Source organism: Capra hircus, unplaced genomic scaffold, assembly GCF_001704415.2.
Source record: "Capra hircus breed San Clemente unplaced genomic scaffold, ASM170441v1, whole genome shotgun sequence".
Classification (NCBI taxonomy): Eukaryota; Metazoa; Chordata; class Mammalia; order Artiodactyla; family Bovidae; genus Capra; species Capra hircus.
Genome location: NW_017196276.1, coordinates 3,222 through 9,249, shown reverse-complemented (window position 1 = coordinate 9,249; position 6,028 = coordinate 3,222). Strand labels below are relative to the sequence as shown.

The following is a 6,028-nucleotide window of genomic DNA, read 5'->3' as shown; positions in this document are numbered from 1 at the left end:
CTAGCTTTGTTTGTAGTGATGTTTTCTAAGGCCCACTTGACTTCACATTCCAGGATGTCTGGCTCTAAATGAGTGATCACACCATCGTGATTATCTGGGTCGTGAAGATCTTTTTTGTACCGTTCTTCTGTGTATTCTTGCCACCTCTTCCTAAGTTCTTCTGCTTCTGTTAGGTCCATAACATTTCTGCCCTTTATCGAGCCCATCTTTGCATGAAATGTTCCCTTAGTATCTCTAATTTTCTTGAAGATATCTCTAGTCTTTCCCATTCTGTTGTTTTCCTCTATTTACTAAAGCCTATATATGGAATTTAGAAAGATGATATTGATAACCCTTTATGCAATACAGCAATAGAGACACAGATGTATAGAACAGTCTTTTGGACTCTGTGGGAGAGGGTGAGGGTGGGATGATTTGGGAGAATGGCATTGAAACATGTATATTGTCATATGTGAAATGAATCACCAGTTCAGGTTTCATGCATGATACAGAGTGCTTGGGGCTGGTGCACTGGGATGACCCCGAGAGATGGGATGGGGAGGGAGGTGGGAGGATGGTTCAAGATGGGGAACACGTGTACACCCTTGGAGGATTCATGTCAATGTATGACAAAACCAATACAGTATTGTAATTAGCCTCCAATTAAAATAAATAAATTAATATTTTTAAAAAGAAATTTTACATGATTCAAAATATCTAATCAAACATATGTACTCTCCTCCTTTCTCACCAAACTTCCCACTGGGATAAAATTTACAAGTATAAACAGGATGATACTAAATCCATAATGTGAAAATAATAAAAAGGTGAAAGATATCAACAGTTCCCACAAAACAGAAAGTAGATGCGAGCATTCTGATGGGTGAGACAGAGAGGGAGAGAGCACAGCCCATAATGAACTATGAGAAGCTTTTATTGGACATGCAAGTGAAGGAAACTTACTCCTTAGGAGCCTATAGAGATTCTGGACTGAGAAAGGATAAGTGTGATGCAGGGCAGGGGGGACAGCACATGAGGATGAACTGAAGGTCACTATGTGGGATAGTTATACTAGTCTCCCTGCTACTAGACCTATATGTGAGAAGCAGAGTAGGCTAGCCTGTATGTGGGCACCTGATGTTCACTAAAGTTGAAATAAACACCTGGAATGCTGTTTTTTCCTGTGAGTACTTAACAGAGCTAAGTGAAGTGAAGTCGCTCAGTCGTGTCCAACTCTTTGGGACCCCATGGACTGTAGCCTACCAGGCTCCTCTGTCCATGGGATTCTCCAGGCAATAGTACTGGAGTGGATTGCCATTTCCTTCTCCAGGGGATCTTCCAGACCCAGGGATCGAACCCAGGTCTCCCACATTGTAGACAGATGCTTTACCTTCTGAGCTACCAGGGAAGTAACAGAGCTAAGCCACCTTCAAACTGATATTAGGTGGATAGGAGAGGAAGAAACAAGTTAATAAGCAGTTCTCTGCTCATTCATCCTAAAAACAAGCCTGCCAAGTAACATGGTAAGTCCACATGGCCAGACTACTGACCAAGAAGCCCATTCAGGAAGAAACTTTGTGGAGAACAGGGACACAATGACATAAGGAGTCCATCCCACCACCCAGTTCTTCATTCTTAAATATAAACCAAGAACAAAGAAACACTAGTCATTAATAAGTACAGATGGTGTCTCTTTCTATACCTTGAAGCACCAAGTCATCAACTGTGAATATGAGAGTCATTATACCTGGAACCAAAGTGTGGCAGAATGTCATGCTTTATGGTCTCGTATGGAAATGCACATTTGGAGAATGGCCAAAGGATCTAAGAGAATAATATAATGGTTCCTTGGTCACTACTCTCAAAAAATCTGGAGTCTTAGCTTTGAATAATAATTCTTTATATATTTTTAAAATTTTCTCTCTTAAGTTCTTCACCATACATTATTTTAATTTTTCCAGATTGGTAAGAAATAGAAAGGGCTTCCTGGTGGCTCAGATGGTAAAGAATCCACTTGCAATTTGGGAGACTTGGGTTCAATCCCTGCAATTTAGGAGGCCTTGAGAAGATCCCCTGGAAAAAGGAATGGTTACCCACTCCAGTACTTTGACCTGGAGAATTCCATGGACAGAGGAGCCTGGCAGACTACAGTTCATGGTGTCATAAAGAGTCAGACACAACCGAGCAGCTAACACTTTGACTTTTCACTTTTCCCAATTAACAAGAAGACTGTATAGTCCATGACATCACAAAGAACTGGACATGACTGAGTGACTCACTTTCACTTTCAAGAAGTAGAGAAGGAAATTAACTTTTTAAATACAATAATTTTCAAGTCTACCATTTATTGAATGCACTCATATGACATGAGAGTTCCATGCTAGTAGTAGACACTGCTGGTGCTCAACCTAGACCCCCTTTTCCAGGCCAGTGGACCCAATTCCCAGCTGCTGCAAATGTTGGCTATACTTGGCTCATGGCTGCCCTCTTTCCCAGAAAACTGATCTACACCAATAAACATCACCATTCTCTAGTAAAGTATACCCATGCTCCAATGAGTGCCTTATTCTAAGATCCGCTGTATGGCCCCCTTGACTCAAGGTGAGAGGGATCAATTCTGTGGGGCATTTCATGCTCCAGAGACCCCCATGGAGTCAGGCTGGATCAAGAGTTCAGCTCAGCCACATTCATGTTTACCCTCTTCCCCTCCCCACCTAACTTGCTTTTCTCAAAATAAGATGGGTGACAGAAATCCCAACTTTGGCTTTGTTAAGGAAGTCAACCTAAGACAATATGCTACCTCACTTAATCCTAAACCTATCCTGAAATATATATGAGTATAGCCTGAAATCAAGTCACTCATTAGCAACAAAAGATAATCAGGCCAGCACCACAAAACAGGTTCTTTCCAGTGGCACCAGAAGACACACAAGTGGAAAGAGAATTCGAGTATCTTGAGCTCAATACATTTCATGCTCTTTCTCATTGCCTTTCAAGTGCTTTTTCCATGATTTGGAAATATTTCTGAGTCATAAATTTCCAGACTGAGAATTTGAAGTAAATTCTGATTAGATTACATCCTTCTTTGCATGCTAAGTTGCTTCAGTTGTGTCTGATTCTGTGCGACCCCATGGGCTGTAGCCTTTTATACTTTTACATCCTTTTAGTCAGTGACTATGTGAACAAAACTGAGTAAAAATCTTAATTAGTCATTTCCAGCTTTTTCCGCTTTTTGGACTAAATAAACAATGTCGTGTCTAACAGAACACTACTTCAGCTTTATGACGACTGTGACTTCTAATTTTTTTCCCTGGATTTATTTGTTGTTGTTCAGTCACTCAGTCATATCTGACTCTGCGACCCCATGGACAGTAGCATGCTAGGCTTCCCTGTCCCTCACCATCTCCTAAGTCTTGCACAAACTCATGTCTATTGAGTCATCCAACTGTCTCTTCTTCTGTCATCCCTTTCTCCCTGCCTTCAATCTTTCCCAGCATCAGGGTCTTCCAATGAGTCAGCTCTTTGCATCAGGTGACCAGGGTTAATTTCCTTTAGGATTGACTAGTTTAATCTCCTTGCAGTCCAAGGGACTCTCAAGAGTCTTCAACACCACAGTTCGAAAGCGTCAGTTGATTTCCATCAGATCACAAACATTTTTCCTGGACTTTGGCATAAGTTATAGGACAATTCCACCGTGCCAATGAGTCGGGAGAGGGTGGGTATTCATATCCCTGTTGGTATTCCCAGCTCTCTCACCAACATTTTCTAAAACATCCTCAATACCATATGGTCTTTGATAACTGATCCATGTAGGTCTTTAATCACCATAACATTGGTTACTCAGAGATCCTTCTCAGGAAATCTGTACCCCTACACCCTGCTGTGGGTGTAGGATATTCTATGGCTGTAGCTAATTCTCTCTACCATCCCCAGCCACACTCACGTACATAGGAATCAATGCACTCTCCCACAAGGCTCACACCTGGAACTTTGAGTTCTACTCAGCCTTTACTCAAAAATGGTAACATAAACCTCTGATCTGAATTCCTGCAACTGTCTAGGCTTTTTGTTTCAACCAGTTCTCACCTTCTGATGTTAATCCTTCCATCCACCCATCAAATGTATCCTTATCTAATCCACCAATGGGGCTGCAGTTGAAGATGAAGATGGGTGAAGATGAGGCGGCAGATCTATAACTAAAATAATTCATGACTCACAGCTTTCTCAGAATAGCTGCTTAAGACTCCTTTCTGGGGCTTCCCTGGAGGTCCAGTGGTTAACACTTGGCCTTTCAATGCAGGGGGACTTTCCAATTCTCTTTCCACTTGTGTGCCTTCCAATCCCTGGTCTGGGCACTAAGATCCCACATGCTTCACAGCCAGAAAGCAAGAAACATAAAATAGAAATAATATTGCAACAAATTCAATAAAGGCTTTAAAATGGTCCACATTAAAAAAAAAAGACTTCTGCATTTATGTTTTTCCATTATTTCCTAAAGCAATGAATATCAAACATCTTGAATAACTGCATGAGGAAAGAGCAAAATGTACCAGGAACTATGAGGGAGTATCTCAGTTATCATATTAAAATATTGTCATATATAAAAGCATCATAATTCCAATTCCAGTGAGTAAAGTTATGGTACAAAACTAGAGTACAATGAGAAGATTGAAAAATATTTCAGTCATTCAGACCAAACTGTCTGTTTAATTTCCCTTCAGAATCAACTGTTTCAGAATTTTGAAAATATTTCCCTAATCAATCAAACCTTCTCCACGGTTACTCTTAATCCACATTCACATCTAGAGAGGTGACAGAATGTCTGTGCCCTGCAGCCTAAGCTCTCCAAGAGGCGCTGCCGGGGCCCCAGCAGGTTTGGGCACAGGCGGCAGGTGCCTGGGGAGCACTGTGTGTTCACTGCACAGAGGTAGGTGGCTGAGTCGCTGGGCTCGGAGTCTCTGATACGCAGGGAGACACGCTTGTTGGTTTTATTGGACTGCGCTGTAAATTTTCCTTCCTCTTTGTCTTTGTCGGCATACACCTGCCAGCAGAAACTCAGGTCCTTTCCCAGGGTACTGTCTGTACCATGTGAAGTACTGAGAATTACTGTCAGAATAAGTGCAGCCGAGAGAGGCGACGGCTCCCTCTGGGACAGGCAGAGACGCAGGACTCTGCTCCACGGTGTTCTGCTGGCTGCTCACCGCTGTGCAAAGAGACAGTGAACGCTCAGAGAAGGTGGGTTAGGTAGTGGATGCCTCCTCTCCAGAATTCAAGTTACCTTTTCACAGGCCTCCCACATCTACCATCCCTTATTTAAGGGAAATAGTGTTCATGTTTCTCCGTAAGTCTAGAAGGGACAATGACTCCAAATAGTTATTTTATGGTCCCATAGAAATGCCCCAAACTTACAGATTAAGTGAAGCCACAGGATCACTAATAAAACTCTTGAGGATTTCATCATTCTTTCCCCCTCTGGTTCACTAAGGATTCAAATTTTAAGCCCTAAAAAAACAAACAAACAAAAAAAGAGTTGAGCTCAGACATTTCAATTCTTCTGCTTTAGAAATCATAAAAGGAGCCTGTTCTATCAAAGACAAAAGAGACTTTTCATTACCCATGCAACACACCACCAAGCTCCTCCTCTCTCCTCCCTTTCTCCCTCCCCCACCCCCCCCCCCTCTCTCTCTCTCTCTCTCTCTCTCACACACACACACACACACACACACACACACACACACACACACACGGGAAGGAATACATGAGCAGGGTCCCTGAGAAGACACTGCCATCTTGTGGACTCAAGACCCTGATCAAATAAATATTTGAAACATAGATCCTTACTATGGGAACTGATGAAAATAAAAATTTGTCACTTTAGTTAAATTAAAAATTTGAGAAGCATATGGTCCAAGTCAATGTGTGTGGGGATAGAGTGATATCTACATGTGTGTTTTACATCAAATGGCAACACTTGTCTGATTAGAAGCAGCTTTATCAAATGGCCACTGTCTCACACTGAAAAACCAGTCCTAAGGTATTCTAGTGATAG

At 41.9% G+C, this 6,028-nt stretch overlaps 1 pseudogene; it reads right to left on the bottom strand.

The window, feature by feature from the left end:
• Positions 1-4,650: 4,650 nt before the first annotated feature.
• LOC108634977 lies at positions 4,651-5,559 on the bottom strand (annotated as a pseudogene).
• Positions 5,560-6,028: the final 469 nt, after the last annotated feature.